The 24,284-nt window shown below is 40.6% G+C and overlaps 2 pseudogenes; both read right to left on the reverse strand.

Moving 5' to 3' along the window:
• Positions 1-9,674: 9,674 nt before the first annotated feature.
• LOC149912968 (uncharacterized) lies at positions 9,675-19,494 on the reverse strand (annotated as a pseudogene).
• Positions 19,495-21,161: 1,667 nt separating this feature from the next.
• LOC149912969 (uncharacterized) lies at positions 21,162-23,290 on the reverse strand (annotated as a pseudogene).
• Positions 23,291-24,284: the final 994 nt, after the last annotated feature.

The following is a 24,284-nucleotide window of genomic DNA, read 5'->3' on the forward strand; positions in this document are numbered from 1 at the left end:
CTAAAAAATGGAAAGAACATGCTAGCTCTGTTCAAGACAGATCCTCTTACTATTTTTTAATCATAAGAAATTGAAGTCATTAAATGAAACCTGGCAGACAACAAAAAATTCTGTTTTAGAAACTGAGTTGCCAAGTGTCCACGTTCCTTTCCTTTAGAATTTACTTAGAGATTATGAAGGCTCAGTGGGCCTGTAAACCATACTATGTGAGGAGGATAGGGAAGAATATTTCTTAACTTTTTTTTTTTTTTTTTTTTAATCTTAAGCTGTTCAGTAGTCCGTTGGCATCTCTATTGATCTGTGAGGAAGAAATCAGTCAGGTGAGTAATAACTTCATCTGATGCAGTTTCCTTAACATCTTCATTTGCAGCATGACTGCATCTTTCTATTAAATTCTCCTATATTTCCTATTACAAAGCAGTGAAAACCACCTTTTGTGCTTTCTAAAACTAACTTCAGTTAATTCATATCATAGGTGAGTGTATTTTAACACAGACTATCTCTAAGAAATATGATAGTGCCATACCTCATGGGTATAGGCCATATCAGTGTAGGTGCTGCAAATAAGCTTTATGTATCTTTCAAAATGGAAATAATATCATCTCAGGTTATAAGGAAATAATATGCTATTTTTTCAAATGGACAAAGTTCATTTTCAAATAGAAAGTACTTTTTTCTTTTGGAAACATTTTCTAAAAATGAAGGAAAAGCATTACTGTACAACAAAACAAAATATATTAAAAACAAACAAACAAACAAACAACTGTGGAGTTAAGCCTCATCATTGTAGGTAGTGTTCCATAATCTCCCTTATTTATAATAAGGGAGATTATTCATATTCAGTCTTTCTGACTGAGTGAAGGAGTGAAGCAACGGACTTGTTAATTTGTGGAACAATAAATTTACAAATTCAAAATAATGCCCATGGAACAAATATTTTAACTTGTAACATCATTAAAATGAGGTTCAATATCATTTAATTTATATTTAATTATGTGTGTAATACTGTCATGATTCTGTTCTGGTTTGGCCTGACTAAAATTCGGGGGGAAGGACTGATGGATCCATGCCCTGAGATGGGCCTGAAAAGAAAACAGCAACAATGAGCTAAGGGAGAAAACTTACTTACTAAATATGATGACAAGATGCAAGATAATGCAATATAATACAATATAATAGGAATTGAAGATAATAAATCAAATAAATGAGAGAGTATCCAAAAACTGAAAGTCTTACATTAATGCTGAAGGTGAGACAGCACGGTCTCGTGCCTCCTAGTTTTATCTTTCCCTCTGAATGGAAAATGGAAATGGAACAGTGAAGTCTTGTGGAATATGTTCTTATTCTTCTGAGGAAAGGTATACCCAGAGCTATTGACAATCCATAGATCTGAATCATTAACTCTTTTAACTCCCAGTGTACTATGTGATGTTATGACGTAGAATACAATAACAAAAATCATAAAACCACGATACAAAGATAACAGAAAAAAATGTAGTTTTAAAATTAAACTGATAGACTTAGGAAATGATGAGGGACTGAGCATGATAAGCCAGCAGATTAATACTTGGCTTCAAGCCTGTTGTGATCAGTGGGGGTTTGGATTTTTGACTTTAGCACAATTTAAATGAGACTCTAGGCCTGCTGGAAACCAATAACAATAGTTTATCCCACAGGAGGAAAGGGGTTTTATGATGGAAGTTGGCAGCATTCATAGACAGAGCTTTAAGCTAAGTATGAAGGGGAGAAGGGATGAAACCAGGGTCAGTAGAAAGGAACCAGAATGTAACCTGCCAGTGGTTGTGGGAGAGGGATGAGCTTAGCAATATCTCACAGTCTTGGGCCTTGGGCCTTAGTGAAGGAGGAGGATACCTTTTTGCAGAAAGGGTTGGTGCAAGTTGCTTACTATGGGAACACCTGAGTATGGTGAAGGACTTCTCTCACCCAAAAGGTGTCCCAGTTGAGGTGCATTTATGTTAAAGCACGCAGCATGGGTAACAAACAGGAGGTGCTGGAGGACACTGTGCTGTCAGAAATCAATATAGTTGCCATTACAGAAACATGGTGGGATGATTCATGCAGCTGGAGTGCTGTGATTGATGGCTACCAACTTTTCAAATGAGATAGGCAAGGCAGGAAAGATGGTGGTAAAGCCCTCTATGTCAAGAAAGAATACAAATGCGTAGAAATTAATGATGCTGATGTTTGGGTTGAGACCAGGGAGCTGTTGGAGAGGGTCCAGAGGAGGGCCACGAAGATGATCAGGGGACTGGAGCACCTCCCCTATGAGGACAGGCTGAAAGAGCTGGGCTTGTTCAGCCTGGAGAAAAGAAGGCTGCGGGGTGACCTCATTGCAGCCTTTCAGTACCTAAAGGGAGCCTACAAACAGGAGGGAAATCAACTCTTTGAAAGGGTGAGTGACAGCAGGACAAGGGGAAATGGTTTTAAGCTGAGGGAAGGGAGATTTAGGTTGGACGTCAGGGGGAAATTCTTTACGGAGAGAGTGGTGAGGTACTGGAACAGGCTGCCCAGGGAGGTTGTGGATGCCCCGTCCCTGGAGGTGTTCAAGGCTAGATTGGATGGGGCCCTGGGCAGTCTGGTCTAGCATTAGGTGGGATGGTTGGTGGCCCTGCGTGTGGCAGGGGGGTTGGAGATTCATGATCCTTGAGGTCCCTTCCAACCCTGCCAATTCTGTGACCTTTTGAGTCAGAATCAAGGGGAAGGCCAATAAGATTGGCATTATCTTGGGAGTCCCCTGTAGGCCATTCAACAAGGATGAAGAAATACTTTATAGACAAATGAGGTCACAGTCTCTACCCATAGTTCGCATGGGGACTTCAACTTCCCAGACATCTGCTGGAATTATAATACAGTCCTGGAGATTCCCAAATTGTGTGGGAGAAAACATCCTGACACCGATGGTGGGGAAGCCAACAAGGAGAAGCTCACTCCTGGACCTTCTGCTTGTTAACACAGAAGGTCTTGTGGGGGATGTAAAGGTTGGAATCTGTCTGGAGCAAAGTGATCAAGAAATGGTAGATTTTTCAATCCTTGAAGCACAGAGAGGAATCAGCAAAACTGCTGCCTTGGACCTCCAGAAGGCAGACTTTGGTCCCTTTCGGACCACGGTTGAGAGAGTCCCTTGAAAGGTATTTCTGTAGGGCATGGGAGTCCAGGAAAGCTGGGAATACTTCAAGGAAGTAATATCAAAGGTGCAGGAGCTGACCATCCCCAAGTCATGAAAGTCAAGCCAACAGGAGAGGAGAATGCTCTGTCTGAACAGAGAGCTCTGGCTGGAACTCAGTAGCAAAAGGGAAGTTTATGGTTTTTGGAAGAGGGGGCAAGTAACTTATGAAGACTACAAATACACAATGAAGCTGTGCAGAGAGAAAATTAGAAAGGCCAAAGCCTTGTTGTTTTTCCAAGTTGGCAGTTTTCCATAGCTCATTTGCAATTCTTTATCTTGGCTCTCTATTTTTCTAACCCAGTAATAAGCAGTTAGAAGAAAGGAAGAGACCTTGTAGAATGATATACTGGAGTAAGGACATCTATGCTGAACTAAATAGCAATGATATATTGGTCTCCTTGAATAGATGAAGGATGTTCTGCGTAGCATAAAGTGTGTTTAGCTTAGCATCCAGTGTGTTTTCTTCAGCATCAGACATTTAGGGTAAATGCATCTTGCTTAGTATCAGCTAGTCGTGTGAAATCAAGCATTGTTCAATTAAGGATATCAGTGCTGAAGCAGGTTCCCCACAGGTTGCAGAAAAGAAAAAGCATCCAGGTGAATTTTGAATATGTCCAGAGAAGGACGCTCTGGACAGCCTGTTCCAGTGTTCTGACACCCTCCATGTAAAGCCCTTCTTATGTTCTGATGGAACATCCTCTATTCCAGACTGTGCTCATTACCCCTTGTTCCGCTGATAGACACTGCTGAAAAGAGCCAGACCCCATCCTCTTCATGATCCTTTAGGTATGAGTATAGATAATAAACCCCTCTTAGTCTTCTCCAGGCTGAACAGTCCAAGGTCTCACAACCTTTCCTCAGGTGAGAGATACTTCAGGACACTAATCATCTGTGTATTCCTCCAACTGGACACTCTCCACTATTTACCTTTGTAAATACATTTTAACTTTCTTGAACTAAGGAGCCCAGAACTGGACCCAATACATCAGATGTGACCAGGGCAGTGTAGAGGGAAAGGATAGCTGCCCTTGATCTACTGGGCATGGTCATTTTGAAGTGCTCCAGGACACCATACAAGGGCACACTCATGGCCTACTTGTCCATGAGATGTTGTGGTTTTATGACTTCTGTTTTCAGTATTCCACATCATAACATCATGTAGTGCACTGAGAGATAAGGAGTTAATGTTGCAGTTCTGTGGATTGTCAAAAGATTTCCTGGCACCTGATTCTCAGAAGAGAAGAACTACAGCTCCAAGAAGACTTCATTATTTTATTTCCATATTCCATTCAGAGGGAAATATAAAATTGTCTGAGAGTCGTAAGACTTATCCTTTCTTTTCTGCTTGTGTCTGTAGTGTATGTTCCCTAGACACCTTACATGCCATATTAGATTAAGACTTTTGGTTTTTGAACACTTTCTCATTTTATTTGATTTATTAATTTCAATTCTGCTATCATATTTAGTAAACTAATTTTCTCCCTTATCTTACTGCTGTTGTTTTTATTTTTAGGCCCATCTCCCTACCTTTTCCCTACTCCCCTCCCCCCTTCTCTGGAGTGTGAGTCCGTGAGTCCCTCTACCACATTACTCATGGAACTACATCAGACCAGGCCAGAAATCATGACATTTTATATAACCAGGATCTTCTCTGCAGAACTCTTTGCCATCTTTAACCTGTACTGGTATGTGCAGTTATTCCTCCCCAAGTGTATATTGCCACACTTTCCCTTGTTAAATCCTGTAAGCTTTCTTATGTTGAATCCCTGTTTCATCTTCTCCCAGCACTCCAGCTTGTCTAGGTCTCACAGAATGGCAATAACATCACTTTCTGGTGCGTCAGCATGTCTTAATTTCAGCTTTTTTTTTCTTTTCTTTATTTATGGAGTTCTTTGAGAGTTTTATCATATAACTATGTTGCATAGCACCTTCCTTGCTTATTTGCTCTGTTGCATTGTTTATCAGCTCTGAGGAAAGGATTAAGGTTTCTATTTAGCTATACTCTGGCCTTGGCTTATATCATGATAAAATTGGCAACTGAGAAACTAATGTTATGTGCATACTCAGTATTGCAGTCTTCTTTTTTTGGAAGCTACACTGTTGATACTGTTAGTAATTACACTCTTTGCTTTGTCTCCTTGGGGAGCCTGTCTATGCAGGAGATAGAGGGGAAGACTTTCCAGGAGTTCTGCAGCCTCTCTTTCACTTTTCCTTCCTTCCATAGAACTCAAGAGCACGTTACAACAGCTTTTGAAAATTTTAAATATCTGTGAGATATTCAAACCTATGTGCTCCTATTACTATGTGTCATGAATGTTTTTCAGGTTCTGTTTAAAATTAAACAATTATTTAAGACTATCACCCAGAATTCTGCCCTGAAGCTGGATAATTCCGAATTTGGTAGGCAGTGTGGGACGGTATGGTCAGGTGTGTAGAGAAGTGGGCACCCCCACTGGTTTTGGAACTTCACCTCTGAAGAACTGCAGAATCCTGAAAAACTAGTAGAATATTTGGAAAATCTGCTTGACTTGTTCCACTCAGTGGGTTTCAAGGAAGATGAATCTTTTCCTTTCTCCGCTAATCAGCAGGGCTTGCTACAACAATGGAGTCCTCCAAGACTCAGAGGAATAGTGCACATTAATTTTTTAGAGCTTTTTCTTGATTTTTACTTTGAAGACCACAAATAGATCCTCAGATGTGCAATATGCCTAGGACACTAAAGAGGAGAGAATGCATCTTTGGAGATTTAGATTCCGAAACAGATTTTTTAGTGACTTATTTATTATATGACAGACTAAAAGAAAACAGCCAACTAATTTGTAACTGTATTCCACTGTCTTTTTAAAAAGGACAGTAAGAATAAAAGGAAAGAAAAGTAAAAAAAAAAAAAAAAAAAAGAATTGCCAGAAACAGAGAATTTAAATTATAATATAAAATTAATTTTCAGCCTTTTTTGTTACCAGTAAGAACAAGCACAAAAAGCCTTCCTGCAATGCTTATTTTCCATATTCAGCAGTATTTCATTTTGCCTTTCTTTTTGCAGCTGTTATTCGTTTCTCTCATTCATCATAAGTTGCTGCTATGCACTGAACAGGCTCTTTCTAAGCTAATTATCAAGATTTATTATCCAGGTAACTAACATTCTTCTGCCCATTTACTCATTCTCCAACAAGGACATCTTCAATCTTTTTCACTTCTACATTCATTCATGAAGGAAGACTGGGATTCCCACTTATGAAGTCTCACTATTGCCTCTCCCCCTCCCCCCCCCTTTTTTTTTCTGCTACTCACCTCATTATTAAATTTTAATTTTGTTCATACAAAAAGGATTAAATACAGGTTGGATATAGCTTGTAAATATGAGCAAGACTACAGAATGAGCTACTGAATCAGTTTCATTAAGCTCAGTTTCTGACATGAATGTTGAAATAGCTGAGGAACTGGCAAATAGGATGGTTGGAACCTGACAATGTTACGGAAATTCCATTTTTTTCCAAGTGTACTGTCACTTCCAGACCTAGTTGGAAAATATAAGCTGAATTTTAATATATCTCCATGCACTCTCCTCTCCATCCATATCCTCCAAGATTTAGTGGTGTGGATTTGCTTGCTTACTCTTGGTTCTCAGTCAGTTCTTCTGCATAAAAGAGATTTCTTGGCATGATGATAATAAATGGAAGAAAATTACCAATATAATTTTCTATGATTTTTAATTGTTGGCCAACATAAAAGAATGCTTTTAATACAGTATTGAATAGAGGAATGTACTTACATCTCACATAGAAAAATGTAGGTTACTCTGAAAATAACACTCCCTATTTATTTCTGGGGAAATAACAGATACAAAGAGAACAATAACAGTATGTGATAGAGCAAATTATCAGCTACATAGTCATCACAACTATCTATTCATTTTCACTTGTGATGAACAAGAGCCTGCATGGCACATTTATAAAATCTGTGCCAGAGAAGGTGAACCAATGTTGATGTCATCACTGCAAAAATGCAGCACTCAGCCTCACTGTGTTCACATTCACTGTTTGGTCTCCACTGAAGTTCAGCATCAATGAGTGGATGTAATTTTTTCCACATTTAATTTGATAATCTCCCACATTTTATTTGAAAGACAGCTGAAGTCCCATAATTGGCCTTTTCCATTGATGATGATCAGTATCCATTACAACCAACAAAGGGAATGCTTGCAATTCTATCCTCATCTGACAATGCACTGGAGGAGAGAGATCAGTCCCTTTTATTCTCTTTAAGGAAGCTTCTCTATGCAAATCTAAACTAAATTGTCCTTCCTGGCCCCATTGCTTGCTTTATCTTGTTGATGTGAGGGGTACAGTACGGGTTTGCCCCTTTGCGACTGAAACATCCCATTGGCTTCCAAAGTAGTAGGAGTTGAGGGACCCAATCATCAAATGAGCCTTCAGGTGGGTAAGGGTATCAGGCAACCATGTCTCAGGGTCTTTGGGATGGGACCAAGGTGTAAAAGATCACTGACACACTGCAGTTTGCTGGAGCAGGGAAGTTGGAGACAGGCAAGTCAAAATCCATTAGAAGTCTCTTTCTCATTAAAAGTCTCTTTACTCAAGAAAGATGATTACCTTATCCTCTTGTGTAATCCTATAAAATCTAAGAATACACAGATCTGTAAAAGAAAAAAGAATCTGTTTATGTTACAGAAGTCTCACATCTCTGAGATATGTGATGCTAGTTTAAATACAAACACTTAGTGTTAGTTAAAAACAAGATGGAAAAATAGTATTTTTTCTAGGATAGACAGTTTGGGCAGTCAATAATTATTTTATGGTAGATGCCACTGATTGCTCCAGAATCAAAATTCTGAAAATTGTTTTATATTTAGGGTCAAGAGAATTAATTGCCTGGTTATAAATGAACTAATAGCATAAGAGATTTACATTAGTTTGAAACTATGGGTAAAGACTATAATCTTCTAAATATTTGATGCCGCTTCATTCATTTAAAAGAAATTCTAGCTGTGTGGATTGGATTGATAGTATGGCTTTTGAATATTACAATAACTGTTTCGCCACTGATAAAACTACTCAAAAAAAAGAGGAGCAGAAGGATCTTATTGTGATCATTTGCATCACAAGATCATCTATGAATAGTCTAGAGTTGAATTTGATCTGTGAAGAGAAGAGAAGAGAAGAGAAGAGAAGAGAAGAGAAGAGAAGAGAAGAGAAGAGAAGAGAAGAGAAGAGAAGAGAAGAGAAGAGAAGAGAAGAGAAGAGAAGAGAAGAGAAGAGAAGAGAAGAGAAGAGAAGAGAAGAGAAGAGGAGATATTTAGCGTTAACTTGAAGATCTGCATTTATACATAATACATCATCCCACTTCATGCTACAGACAAAATCTGGATTGTGGCATTGTCATCACTTTTCAGCTGTGAACCACAAACATGATTGGCGTTTAAATACCTTATGATCAATTATTTTTGTTACATATTTCTCATATAGAACAGTCCTGCAAATTAACAAGATAAATTTACAGTAAATGATTAGAAATAAAGATTTTGCATGTTCACAATAGTATAGGTATAATAGGAAACCTGATGAATCAGTAAAGAGAAACCAAGAATTCAGTGTCTTACATCAGAAAAATTATAAGACAATTTTATCATAAGTATGGAGAATTTACCATTTTTAATACATCAGTTAAAAAAAAAAAAAAAAGAAAAAAAAAAGAAAAGCTGACTATTGGTGGCTACTAATACTTTTGATAAAGATAGAAGAAAAATAATGGATAACTCATCTCATGGTTATGCATTTTATCTTTTAATTTTTCTTATAGGATCTTGTAACCTTCAGGTAGAACTGCAACCTCAAAATGTGGAAAACTTCATTTCTCAAGACTTCTACACATGATGTCTTCCTAGAAATAGGTACTGAAATTATATGGAAGGTATGCCAGAGACATCCCTTTACTGGGATATTTTTGAGCCACATCCAACCACTGCCTCAATCAGAGATGATCAATTATACAGAGATTGTTTTGTTTTTATATCTCTAATTCTTATTTTTCCTTACTTTACTGTTTCCCACATCTGTTCTCACATTACATCATACAAAATATCAATATGCAGTACAGCTACTTGGTGATGATGAACACTGTAGGATTGTTACGAAGATTAAAAAACAAAAACAAACAAACAAAAAACAAAGAACAAACGAACAAAGAAATGGGTAATCACGCCTTTTTCAGGGTGACTACTTCTAACAAGAATTCAGATTTGAAGGTATGATTATTTTGAAACAAAATTCTGTGTGAAACAGGTCTTCTTTAGGAAAAATAATAGGTATTCATTCTTCATCTATCTGCCTTTCACAAGATGGATTATCACAAGCATATCCCTAAACCACCTGCAGATTATTCATCATTATTTCCATAATATAAGCAATCAGAGATTCTAGTTTTAATAAATGAAAACTCCTATTAATAATAGTACCTTTGTTACCTATGGCAACCACCATGTCCAAGGCCACACCACTAGGGGGCTAGCAATCTGCATTCGCTAGGGCCATAGCAACACTGACACCAATATGATGGAGAAGCAAACGGCATTTTATTAAGGCACGACAACCCCTTAAATACACATCCTGTTTCGCCTAGGCCCCTTAAGCATGCATCACACGTTATTCACATGTTACTCATAGAGCGGGGGAGGTCCTATCACGTCACAACCCTATACCCCGTTAATGCCTAGTGCAACATCTCCCCCTCCCTGTGCTCGGTAAAGCCTTGCCCTGTTATAACGCGATCGCAACACGCAACCCTTCACAAACTCTCATGTCATCTGTTATTCCATTTGTTGGTCGAAAGTCTTCTCCATTATTCGTTGCAGGCTATTTTGCAGGCATCCTATAAAGCATGGAAAGCAAATCAAAAGACATGCAAAGATTGTGAGCCCTACTGCAAGAGCCTTAAGCAATTGCTTTAACTATGAGCCCATTCCCCCGAACAGTCCATCCAGCCAACTCCCAAAGGGATCACTCTCTTCTTTAATCTTCTGCGTATGTTCTTGCATTGATTGTAGCTGTTTATGTATTGACACGCTCTGATCGCTGAGGTTAAAGCAGCACATTCCTTCAACATCCTCACATCCATGTCCTTGAGCCAACAGCAAGAGGTCAATAGCCGCTCTATTTTGCAAAAGCACATGGCGAACACTATTAAGATCTTCAAGCATTGCATGTAGCACAAGCGTTGTCATATTGGCTTGTTTTGCAGACCAGCATGCCAGTCTTTCTATTTGGGTTAAAGCTGCTGATGCTGAAACACCAGGCGCGAAGAATGAAGCAAAGATGCGTGCTGTGACGCTCCACAACTTAACTTCATCATTACACTCAGGTTCCAGACTTATATCACAGTGACGCCTATTAGGATGTAAGCTATGAGACACATATTTATGGAGACCAAACAGTGAATGTGAGCACAGAAAGTCTATGAGTGGTACATTTCAATAGTACTAACAGCAGTGTGAAAGACAAGTCACATTCTGGACAGCCATGGGCATCCATCACATCATGAAATGAAGAGCATTTTGATCAGCTCATTCACACAAATCATTAATTGTTGTGAAAAATAATTGACAGTGTTTTGTAGCTGACAATTTGCTCTATCAAACAGTGTTATTCAGATCTGTTGTAGTTCAATGGATGTAAATAGGAGGCATTACATTTGGAAGGCCTATGTAAGAAAGTTTCAAAATTAGGAATGACTGCTTCCACAGAAGTTTCTAAATTTCTCATCAAATTGATTTGTTAGCAATATTAAATTATCTTGAATAGACAGATATTACAGTTTTATTAAAGTCCACTTATTAAGTGGACTATACTTATTTAGTATAACTATGAGGGTGTCTAGATCCTTGCACTTTGATAAACAATTCAGTGCCAAACCACTGAATGGATCTATAAACTCCAGTATTTATACAAGTATGACAATTGCTCTTCTTCGTACAAATCCATTATCCACAGGAAAACAGAATGTTAATTCTTCCTCATTGATTTCTCATTATTCAAGGTTCCATATTTGTTATTTTATTATAAATGCTTCAATTATTTTACAAGATAACTTCAGGACGAAGCTTTGCATCACAAGTGAGAGAACAAATTGCAAAAAATTTTTTGAATAACTCAAAGGTTATTATGCATCATCAGAGTCCTAAAATACTAGCTGAAGATGAAAAATATCTGCCGTATCTCAGCTTTGATTTCTGTGGAGAGATTCAAAGAAAGACATGAATTCACTGTGATTTTATAAGCCATTTTAAAACTCCATATTAATACATTCATTTCTAAGTGTAGAACTTACATTTCCACTTATTCTAATTAGAATCATAACCAAAATTGAATTAAGGCTACCTAAAATCTGAAGGAATGTATTCTAACACAGAGACTTGAAACATTTCAAATAATTGACTTGAAAGTTAAATAGGATTGGTTGTCCTTTGTACCATGTGAAGACACCCCAAACAATTCTGTCTCTATTTAGCTCAACAAATAAAAATACTAGCACAAATTTAATTCACTTACTTTGTTCAACAGTTGATACTGGCTGTAAGAGATTATTCTTTTTACATCACTGCCTCAAAGCTTGCTGAGGACACAGATGAACAAGTTCAGGCAAGTCCTGGGCAGAGGTTGAGAAATCCTTTGTCTGGAGAACTTTGATGGACAAGTCCTGGGCAAGGGTTATGAAATCCTTTGTCTGAGGAATGCAGATGGACAAGGCCAGGGGCAACGAGAGAGAGAGATAAGCTGCAGCTTAATGGCCATGAAACGGTCTTTTGTGTGGGTTTATCTCGAGGATGATGGCCATCTCAGGGGGTACTCACATGACTCTTGCTCAAGCACCCAGTGATGTCACTAAGCAGAAAGAGAAGAAGGATAAAATGGGGACCTACAATCATGAAGAATGCAGGTTTTTCTGGCAATAGATTCCTCGTGAAGAAGAAGAGGAGGTTTCTGCCATGAAGAAGCCTCATGACCTGCCTCTCTCTCTCCCAAACTTGCTCTGCACTCTCTCCCTCCTGGACTTGCTCTGCGCTCTACCATGATGCTGAAGAAGAACAAAAGTGCCTGCCATCAGATTCCTCACTACGGAATGCCTGCATGCTGACAGACTCTCCTCGGCCTGCCACCTGAGTCCTGCTGCTTCCCCCCGGATTGGCTCTGCGACTGCCTCCTGCTGCCTGCTTGCTGCCCAAGGCCGGCCACGCTGCTGCTCGCCCCCCCTCTCCCCTCCCCCGCTGTTTCTGCCTCGGACCTTCGAAACATCGTGCAATGGGACCACTCCTGGATCCTGGTGGTGACTATCCCCGCTTTACGGCATTCTTGCTTCTTTCCTATCTTTTCTATCACCCTTCTTCCCTTCCCTGTCTCCCTAATTAGGATTTATAATGAACTGGTTGGACTAACATATGAACCGTTGTTTCTTAATCTCACACCGGGTATATAGATATTAAAAGAACTTCATCTCCCTCCTATAAATTGGAGCGAGGCAGTGGCCTACGTTTTATATCTTCTCAAACTGAGATAATACTAGCACTGAGCTCTGTACTGTCTGTGGATCAGGAACTCCTTTGAATACTGCATAAAGGCTGCCGCATTTAAGAGACAAAAAAAAAAAAAAAAAAAAAAGGCAAAGTAAAAATGTGACAGATTTGCTGTTCTGGAAACTATAATTGATCACATAAAAGGGTATTTTGAATTCAGTTTATGAGACTCCATTGAAAACTTTCAACTCTATGGAATTTGTTTACTATGAAAAGTGAAAAGAAGACAATGATTGTTCCAATTTTACTAAGAAAAAGTTGTATTCCTTTTCTTTTTCATAAAAACTAAAACAATGGTATGCTACTTTATGTGAGATGTAGATTGTATTTTTGCAGTAGAAATTTCCAGCATTTCTATATGTAATGTAGGATAAGTAGTTGTTCACAAAGAAAGCTGCTGAACAGAGTGAAGTTGAGACTGGGACGTTCTGACCTGAGTAGAATTGGCACATGCATGAGGCAAGGTAAATATGCAGGGTGGGGAGAGCCCAGCACAGGACAGAACCAATGTGATAAGTTTTGGAAGAATTGTTCTCCTATCTTCACAAAAAGTACAGAACATACCTAAAAAGAATAGTCTGGTAACAGACCTTATATCATAGCAACAGCATCGAAAAAATTGTGAGCCTGAGATGCTCAACCAATGAGTGCCAGGAGAGGTACTATGTACGTTGGACCCAGGTTATACAACGGAGTGGATTTCAATTACTAGGCACACAATTTCTCCCTTGTCAGTAGGGAGTGCATGCCTGCTATTGCAATAATAAACTGCTGCTTCATGAAGATCTCTGCCTGATTAGATTTTTTTTATTCTGGGCATGATTCTTATACTTTCTGTTATCCATTTACAATCTAGATGCAAAATGATTTTTTCTCCAAATTTTTCCCAGCTTTATTGTTGTAATACAGCATAAATGAGCTGTACCACTACTACAACTAGTCAATTGAGATTAGGTATCGTAGAATCACAGGGTTGGAAAGGACCTAAAAGATCACTTAGTCCAACTGTCCACCCATTACCATTGCTACCACAAGCTACTACTAAACAGTACCTCGTAGTTCCTCATCCAGGATGGCAACTCCACCACCTCCCTAGGCAGACTATTCCAGTGCCTGGCCACTCTCTGAGAGAAAAAGGTGTCTAATCTAAACCTCCTCTGGTACAGCTTACAGCCATTTTGTCAGGTCCTGTTTGTTGCTTGAAAGAAGAGGCCAAGTCCCTCCTCATCACAACCTCCCTTCAGGAAGTTATAGAGTGCAGTTGAGGTCTCCTCTGAGCCTCCTCTTTTCCAGACTAAACAATCCCAGCTCCTTCAGCCATTCCTCATAAGACCTGTGTTCCAGATCCCTCACCAGCTTTGTTGCCTTTCTCCGGACATTTTCCAGGGCCTCGATGTCTTGTAGTGAGGGGCCCAAAACCAAACACAGTTCTCGAGGTGTGGCCTCACCAGTGCTGAATACAGCACTGAGTATCTCACAGATAGCCATCTAGAAGAAAGAGCTGCATCATACCTATTCCTCCCTACTGATCATAGAAGTACTAAAAAAAAGTTTGTCTGAGAGAAAACAAGGAAATATATCAAACAGTGGATAATGTCCTTAGAAATGAAACATGGATGGGAATAGTAAGAGGCTGGGAGGGAGACTCAGGGTGTCTGTCTCAATCAGCCCAAATGGATATTCCCTATCGTTTAGTGATGTGCTCTTCAGTTAAACTAATTCTAGTGCTTAAAGACTGGCTTTGTATCAGTTTTCTGCTGGGGGACAGTGTCTAATTGCCTTTGCATCACATTTTTTTTTCTTCCTCTTTCCTTCACATATTAAAAGGCCTTTTTCTTGATACACAAGTCTTGATACACAAAAAGAAAATCACTTTTGATTTTCTTCTCCTGTTCTCCACTACTTTAGCAGTGTGGGATAAGCAAACAGCTAATGGCTTCTTAGTTACTGAATGAGCTAAAAACCATTAAAATATAGTTAATTTAAATGTAACATAGAAAAACAGAATCTTAGCAGCTAAAAAAAAAAAAAAAGAATAAAGAATGGAAAAAAGAATGGAAAAAAAAAAAAGAATGAAGAAAATCCACTATTTGATCTGTTGCCATAATTATTTAGACTCAGTAAGAAACCTTTTTTAGATAAGGGAAATTGGATAAATTATTACAATGACCACCTTTGCAAGAATAAGAAGCCCACTTGTTAAGGTACCAAAGATGAGTATGAAGATTGCTGATGGGATTGGCAAAAACTGCTGTACTGCTAATGAGTTATTCAAATAAATTCCTCTTTTTTTTTTTTTTTTTTTTTTATATTGTATTGAGTTTTGCTGTTTCTAAAAAATACAGTGTTCTGAAAAATTGCATTTCAGTTTGCCTCACAGCTTTATCACATAGGTTTTTTCCCCATCTATAAGAATTGAGTACTGTTTGGTCTCTAGAAAACCTCCAAGACAGAATATTCCTATAATATTTTGCTCTAATTATTACTTTTTCCTCATCAAAATGCTTTTTAATGTTCTTTGTCTAATTGGATTTTTTTTTTTAAACCAAATTTTAATTTATTCCACTATGCAAGAAGATTTCTCTGCTCACCATACTTTTATCTTTATTCAAAAATATTGATGGTCTCCTAATTGTGATTAGAACTGCATGAATAAATTAGCTTGTTGTTATTAGTTTTCCATCTGCCGAATGGTTTTCAAATTGCTTTTTAAAAAAATTTATTTTGGTTGATGAATTGTAACAAATAGAATACCACCCATTATGCTCAGTTAAAAATTTATGATAATGAGTTTTTCTGATGGGCATTTAAGCATGTGTTTATCTATGTTTAGCCTCAAAGTGTTAAGCTGTAAAGTAAATTGATATTAATAAGGTTATAGGCAAAATTGCTCATTTCAGATCTCACAGATACCTACTACAGAAAACAGCTTTAGATGGCTAAAAAACAAAGAAAACACACAATAAAATAAATATTTACATTCATTAACTGTAATTACAACATGGTGACAGTACTGAAGGTTGAGAAAGATAAATGAAGAATGTATAAATGCATATATAATTGTGCATTTCATCTTGTTTCAAAGAAGAAATGTGAGTGAACTTCATTGGCATACATGAAAACTGTCATCATGCTGTGGGAATTTCTTATGTAAGGCCTTGAGCACTGGGCTTTTTCTATCATTAAGACAGGAAATGTTGACCAAGGTAAACTGAATATAATTCACTCTATTTTTATAAATGTAATACATAAATGACTTTTTCAGACATCAGAAATGCTTTTGTTTCTGTGAAGGCTATTCGTTTCATATTCACTCTCCCAAAATTACTGCACAACACAGAAAAGATATAGAATTTGTCACCTAAATGAACCTTTCTCTTTGATCTTCACTTCTTATGTCAGATTTCTTTAGATGTTGATCGTTATTTTGCAGGCATTAAAAAACAAGAATAGAGAGCTTGTTCTTTAATTTCCAATCTAGATAATGCCTTACTTGTTTAAGAAGAAAGTATTTCTACTGTATACTCAATCTTTTTTATAAATAGAATCACAGAATCACAGAATCACCGGTTAGAAAAGAACTTCAAGATCATCCAGTCCAATCATCCACCTATCACTAATAGTACTCACTAGACATGTCCCTCAAAACAAAATCCAAACATTCCTTGAACACCTCCAGGGTCGGTGACTCCACCACCTCCCTGAGCAGCCCATTCCAATTCTCGACTACTCTTTCAGAAAAGTAGTATTTCCTAATATCCAGCCTAAATCTCCCCTGACACAGCTTGAAGCCATCCCCTCTAGTTCTATCACTAGTTACATGAGAGAAAAGGCCAACCCCCAGTTCACTACAGCCTCCCTTCAGGTAGTTATAGAGAGCAATAAGGTCTCCCCTGAGCCTCCTCCTCTCCATACTGAACAATCACAGCTCCTTCAGCCACTCCTCATAAGACTTGTGCTCCAGACCCCTCACCAGCTTAATCACCCTTCTTTGAACCCGCTCCAGGGCCTCAATGTCTTTCTTGCAGTGAGGGGCCCAAAACTGGACACAGTACTCAAGGTGCAGCCTAACCAGAGCTGAGTACAGGGGGAAAAATCACTTCCCTGCTCCTGCTGGCTACACCATTCCTGATGCAAGTCAGGATGCCATTGGCCTTCTTGGCCACTCGGGCACACTGCTGGCTCATGTTCAGCTGAGCATCAATCAACACCCCCAGGTCCCTTTCCTCTAAGCAGTCTTTCAGCCATTCTGCCCCAAACCTCCAGGGTTGCTGGGGTTGTTGTGGCCAAAGTGCAGGACCCAGCATTTGGCCTTATCCCATTCACCTCAGCCCAGCTATCCAGCCTGTCCAGATCCCTCTGTATGGCCTTGCTATGCCCAGGCAACTTGGTGTCATTTGTAAACTTACTGAGGGCACACTCAATGCCCTCATCCAGGTCATCAATAAAGATATTGAAGTGGACAGGCCCCAGCACCGACCCCCGGGGAGCACCACTCATGACCGGTCGCCAGCTGGATTTAGCTCCATTCTCTACCATTGTCTGGGCCCAGCCTTCCAGCCAGTTCCTTATCCAGCCAAGAGCGTACCCATCCAAGCCACAGGCTGCCAGCTTCTGCAGGAGAATACTGTGGGAGACAGTGTCAAAGGCCTTGCTGAAGTCTAGGTAGACCACATCAACAGCCTTTCCCTCATCCACCACACGGGTCACTAGATCATAGAAGGAGATAGGGTTGGTCAAACAGGACCTGGCCTTTGTGAAACCATGCTGGCTAGGCTTGATCCCCCGATTGTCCTGCACATGCTGTGTGATCTCCTTCAAGACAATCTGCTCCATAACCTGGACTACAGGCCTGTAGTTCCCTGGATCCTCCTTACAACCCTTCTTGTAGACTGACTAACAGCTGACTAGACTGAAATATGAAAAAAAAAAAAAAGAAACAATATAAAGTAACTGTTATTCCAAACAGCCTGCAGATAAACAGCCTGATTAAAACTTATAGCTATCACTAATTAAATAATTTTGTCTATGAAAGAAGAACAGCACCCTCTTTCACACATGAAATATATATATAATATAAAAATAGGTCTATTGTAAGTAACACAAAAATAGGCCTATAACTGGAGCTCAATTACTTTTACAGTATCCTCACAGAGGTACAAGCTATTACACCGAGATCTGTGAGCATCTTCAAAAGATTATCTCCTAAATTTCTTGGTGTTTCTCCATAGCACATGTAAGGCTCAGTAATAACTGAGAGTACTGTGTTTGAAATGAAATCACTATATTGAGAGTTCTGAAGGAGTGGGAGAATAAGAGAGCATAAGTTCTCCTGAAATAGAGTTTAAAGCAGTGCCACAAAATGTGATTTTCTAAGTGTGCTTTGCAGTACTATATGTAAGGAGCCCTTTATTTTCAGTTCTGAAAAGGGAGGTATTGTTAGTGCAAAACTTTCCATGACAGCCAAGGTAACGAGTTCATTTTCAATATTCTTAATAGAATTATTCTTCATGATGTAGTCTGCAATGATGCACAAACTACTACAGTAATTTGCAGATCTTGCTACATCACATAAGTACTTAAGTGCATATGTACTTTGACATGAATTGCAGCTTCATAACTCATTTATGAAACTTGGAACAATATCTGTGGACTGCTCCAAAAGCATGAGAAATGGATGCTGGTGGAACAGCAATAGAGGCACCAATATTCCATCACATTTTTTCCATCTGACAGATGGCAGCAGAGGGACAGTGACAAAGTGGCACCTGACATGGAAGTGTCTATGCAGAAAAGGTGAGTCACTGAATTCCTCCATGTGGAAAAAATTGCACCCGCTGACATTCATCAGCACTTGCTGAATATTTATAGAGATCAAACATTGGATGCGAGCACAGTGAGGTAGTGGGTGCTGCATTTCAACAGTGGCAGTAAAGACAGTGACTCATTCAGCTGGTGCAATTTTATTAGTGCAGAATGCAGGCTCTTGTTCAGTGCTAGCAAAAATGCATAGCTAATGGTGATGACCATTATACTATTGAAGAATAGTATTTGTTGCCATGAATGTTACGATCACACTGTGTTGCTCTTTGCTTAACTGATTAACCCCCCCCAATTAGCACTAAGAACTACTAGCTTACGCCAATATGGTGAGAAGAGAAATGGCTGTTTATTTCTGCATGACATCTGCTTAAATACATTCATCTTTACTTCATCTACACCCCTTAAGCATGCATTGTCCAATCACTGAGCAGGGGAGGCTCCTGTCACGTCACATCCCGATAGCCCCGTGGGTGCCTAATACAATGTCTCCCCCTCCCCATGCTCAATAAAGCTTTGCCCCGTTACAGTGCAAACGTAACTCCTACACCTATCTAAACCTATGTACCTAAACCCCAACCCCAGTTACAATCTTTCGTGAAGCCTATAATACTGTGTGTGTTGATCAGAGATCCGTCCATCATGCGACTTAGGCATTATTGAACACATCCCATAAGGCACAAAATAATAGCATAGTGCAAATAGAGACCAAAGTGCTAGGCCTATAGTTTCAAGTATCAAGTTTCAAGTATCTGTGTAAACCACGGTCCAATCCCATCAAATAATCCCCGAAGCCAATGACCAAACGGGTCGACCTGTTCTTTATCTTCCGAGTATGTCCTTTGATCCGTTCCAGTTTCTTGTATACAGATTCGCGGGGGTCACTCAGGCTAAAGCAGCACATACCTTCCACATATTGGCATAGATGTGCCATGCTAAGAGATGAACCCCTTCCCCGGAATTTCCCAGAGTTAGAAAGAGTATAACAGACATACTACAGAGACCATCTTGTTCTTAAGCAATGGTTCTTTGTCCCACGGTGAGTCTCTTGGTCATTCAGGTTCCAGCTTCGGTCGCTCCACCAGCAGCTTCTGTAAAGAAAGAGATCTTATCTTGTTCACTATAAGAATGTGAGAAGTGATTGACAGCGTTATTTTTGAGGTCCGGTCTAACCTTCTGTGATGGAATCCACACAATTTTGCCCGTCTCTTCATGTTTTACTGTGGCATATCCTCTTCCCCATACTAATATCCTCCAGCCTGTCTGCCATGTACCGCTGTCCACTCTAACCTTGACCAAAGGCCCCTCGCTTAAGATCTTGGGTTGCCAGTGTTTCTGCACGGGAGTTCAAGTGCAATCTCCGCGTTCAAAGTGATTCAAGGCGTACAGAGCTTTTGCTAGAATCTCGGCCTCTCTGGCAACAGGGATCCTGTCCCTATACCCTTCCCCCTCCCCAATTTTGTCTTTGAAGAGGTGGTTGGCACGCTCTATGATCGCTTGTCCCTGAGAGTTGCCAGGGATGCCTGTGCTATGCGATATGCCCCATAGTGCTAGCCACTCTTGGGTTGAGCGTGAGATGAAGCAGGACCCATTATCGGTCTTAATCTGCCTAGGTAAGCCCAATGGCAGCAGCCCAATGGTGTTGTGCTGCGGACGAGTTAGACTTGGCATGCTGCATAACTATGATGACAGTAGAAGAAGCATCCATCGTAACCGCGAGTCAGGGACGGAGAGACAGATGTGGCTCCCATGTAAAATCTGTCTGCAAAATTTGTAGCGGTCCAAGACCATGAGGGTTAATCCTAGCTCCTATCGCTGGTGCCGAATTATAGTGGGGACATGCCTGGACGACATCACGTGCTACATATAAAGGAATAGACCACGTTCTGGCTAGTGCACGAGCGCCTATATGAAGAGAAGCATGAAGGTCACAGGCTTCTCTAACCATGAAAAAAGTGTACAGGCAGCTTTGTCCGCCACAGCATTCCTTGTTGTAAAGAAACCTGGTACCTCAGAATGGCTGCGGACATGCAGAATGGCCACAGGAGCTGAGCAAGAAGCCAGGGCCTCTTCCAGAAGGCCGGCGGCCTCAGAGCTCGGATGTCCTTCTTGACCCATACGAGCAAGTAGTTTGGCTGTAAAGACAGAATCAGTGACAGTGTTACATGAGATCTCATGCCAGAGGCGAAGTGCAATTGCTACAGCGATTACTTTGAGCATCTGCACACTAGCTCCCCGATTAGTAAATACAGCAGTTCCCCAACTGTTATCCGTGTCCTGCCAAATCATTGCCCTCTGACCGGTAGTCAAAGAAGCATCTGTAAACAGAGTAGATCCGTTGAGCAGAGAAGTCAGGACACAAGATCGAAGAGAGATCCCTAGAGGCCTGGCTAAATGAAAAATAGGAAGTGAGTCAGAGTACTCAGTGCTCCCTCCAAAGCCCTGTAAAGTTGTGAGAAGAGCCTCAGAGAGCGGTTGCACGTCACGAAACAAGCTCTGCAGATATATCAACATCAGATTCTCTTGCCAGGGCCCGCAATGATAGCAGTCGGGATTTTCTGAGTAGCATTGCTAAAATCTCGAGCCATGAGGTGTAAGCTCGCGTAGGCTGCACCGAGAACAGCCACCACAGAGGTTGTGGCTTAGCATCAAGGGTATGGCCCAAAATGACGGCCGCACGGCTTCGCATCGAGTCACTGCTATTTCAAGATCTAAGTTGGGGTTGTACCGAGCAAGCGTATTCTCCATGCAGCTATGCAGGATCTCTTGCCAAGCTGTGGCCATTTCATTGGTCAAGTCCCTATGTTCCTTTAGGTCAGAGCCTCTTAGCTGATCATAAAAGGGCTTCATTAGCCAAGGGGGTATTCCTAGGGCACTGCGAACCCACTGAAGGGCTTCTACCAGTTTCTGCACGTCCCATAGGGTCTTAACATGTGGTTGAATGGTAAGACCCATTGGCTGGACCATCTCTGGACTGAACTTATACCCCAGGTATTCCACTCCTGGATCCCTCTGTATCTTTTGCTCTGGAATGGTGAAACCAGCAGTGGTAAGCGTGGTCATCACCTGTGTCTCGAGCATTTGCAGCCCTAACTCAGTAGGGGCGGCGAGCAAAAGGTCATCCATATAATGTGAGATCAAATATTGAGGGAAATCTCTTCTAACCGAGCGCAACACTTTAGCTATCACTAACTGACAGATAGTAGGAGAACATGCCATCCCTTGCGGAAGGACACGCCACTGAAATCTCTCAGCGGGGTCCAGGTTATTGAGTGTTGGTACCGTGAAAGCAAACGCTTCCTGATCCTCTTGCGCAAGAGGAATAGAGAAGAAGCAATCTTTAAGATCAGTGACCGCCAATGGCCATCGTCTGGGTATGGCTGACAGTACTGACCCATCTCTCCCACACAGTTGACAGGTGACATTGTTCCTTTCCCCATCCTTAATGGCTTTACAGTGGGCCTTAATGTGGCCGTACTGCCCACACTGGAAGCAGGGACCCTTAGATAATATTGAAGCCCCAGCCCTTGCATCAGCAAGAGCAGCTGCCAGGCCCTCATTAGTCAAGGGAGTGGATTTCTGTTTGCCTAGTACATATTTAATGATCTCTCCCAGTGTGGTGATCTCTCCAGGGGTTGTACAAAGCAGATCTTTAATATCCTCAAGGGACCTTTGCTTAAGGCAATCCACAATTTCAGGGCCATGAACAGCTCTGGGTAAGGCTGACCCCTGAACTGCCTTAATTAACCTATCAGCAAAGTCTTGGAATGATTCAGTCGGGCCTTGGATTATTTCCGTCCATGGTGTGGATGGTTCTGTGTGACGGGCAAACCTCCTGAAGGCCCCTAAGGCCGCATCAGTAGTCGCTATTATTTCCCTTGGGCGCAACAGAGCCAACTGAGCGTGTGGGGTAACCATGTCTGGTGCTGATCCTGTAAGTCTCAGCATGTCCGTGCCGTGCACAGGGTGACCTGGATCGTTTTGCGCAGCTGCTATTACCCGCCTGAGTTCAACCAACCATTCCTCTTTCCAAAGTGTATATTGTACAGGTTTGAGTGCTATGTGCATGAGGTTTTCAGTATCATAGGAGAGCATAGGGCTGTAGGCGTGCTGAAATTTCGCAGGGAAGGATACAGAGAATGACGAGAATGTGGAGGAGAGGACTCAAGGTCTTTCGATAAGGTGCTGCCTTATAAGGGGGTCGATGGCTGCTGGTCTGTTTTTGTTTGTGCAGACGTGGTCAGATCATCTGGCGCCATGTTGGCCTCAGGGCATCTGGAAGAAAGACTATTCCCTGGCTGACAAACCTCACCCCCAAGCGAGGAAGAGCCCACCCTCCCGGGTCTATCGAGTTAGCCGTGCTGCTGGGAGAGCCCTGCCCCGGGGTCACAGAGTCAAAACATGAGTTGTCTGGCTTCTATCAATGCCTTCTTCCCCTCCTCCTTGGCTGCCTTCAGCACTCCGAGCATTAATCCCCAGGCTTTTAGCTCTGACTCATCCTTTCGAGTGCTCATGATATATTTTGTGAGCACAGAGGTGAGGTCGTCCCACCTCCTGTAATCAAGAATCTCTTGGGGAGCTTTAATCCCCCCTTCCCAGTCCAGCCGGGATATAACAGCGTAAATATCCTTCTTAGAAGGAGCATACTTCCTGAAATAGTCCTGACAGAATTGAAGCGATACCTTAACGACCTGTTCCATAGTAAAAGTCCCTCGCTGGCGCCCTGCCATCACCTCATGTCTCCGCACCGCCATCACCCAGTCCACACTGTCGTCATCCCAGTCCCCGTGCCTCTACACTGCCAATATCACCTTGGTCCCCACCGCTGCTACAAGTCGAACACCCCCAAACACATTCACACATGTAACTGTAACAGCTTAGTAGTTTAAAGACAAATTTCTTCTCTGTCATTTCCACAGCTGTTTACAGTTGCAGAAGAATATCACAAAAATTCAAAGGTTTTAGATGAGTGGACTTCTAGTCCTTATAGAATACATCTGAGTTCCCATGTACAAAAAATGCGATGATAATGATATACAGGGACAAATCCATTGAGGATCCAAGAACTCAGGCCCACGGTTTTAAGGAGAGAAGTTAATGAAGGATTTTATTGCTGTACCAAAAATACCTAGCGGAAGTGCAGTCAGGAAACTATAAATCTCTTCTAATAGAAAATAGAAGCGAATGAAGAGGCAACTCAAGTTACAGTGAGAGAAATTCCGATCAGATATGAGGAAATACATTTTCCCTATGAGAGTAATCAATTGTTGGAGTAAGAACAAAGAGAACTTGCACTCTGAATGATAATCAACCCGGATGGGATACAATCTGCACTGCTCTTTCATAGCATCCCCTTATTTAAGTAAAAGATTTGACCTCCAAGGATCACTTCCAATGTAAATTATTCAATGACTCTGTAATTAAGTTAATTATAAAAAATACTAGTGTTAATAAAACCTTATCATTAAGGTCTTTTGCTTTCTTATGGTTATTACTGTAGAGTGATTTTCATCTTTTTTATTTTTAATCAGATTTGTTTCAATAAAGCATCCAAAATCCTTTCCCACTTCTGTAATTATTTAGTGTTTAAAAACACCACTATTCACTTTGGAGAGACTCCCCAGATGAGTTCAAATCAAGCATAAAATATAATCTTTAAAGTAGTAAATGTAGACTTTCCTGTCTGACAGCATT

This window comes from Phasianus colchicus, chromosome Z (assembly GCF_987193195.1).
Source record: "Phasianus colchicus chromosome Z, bPhaCol1.hap1.1, whole genome shotgun sequence".
In the NCBI taxonomy this organism is placed as follows: domain Eukaryota; kingdom Metazoa; phylum Chordata; class Aves; order Galliformes; family Phasianidae; genus Phasianus; species Phasianus colchicus.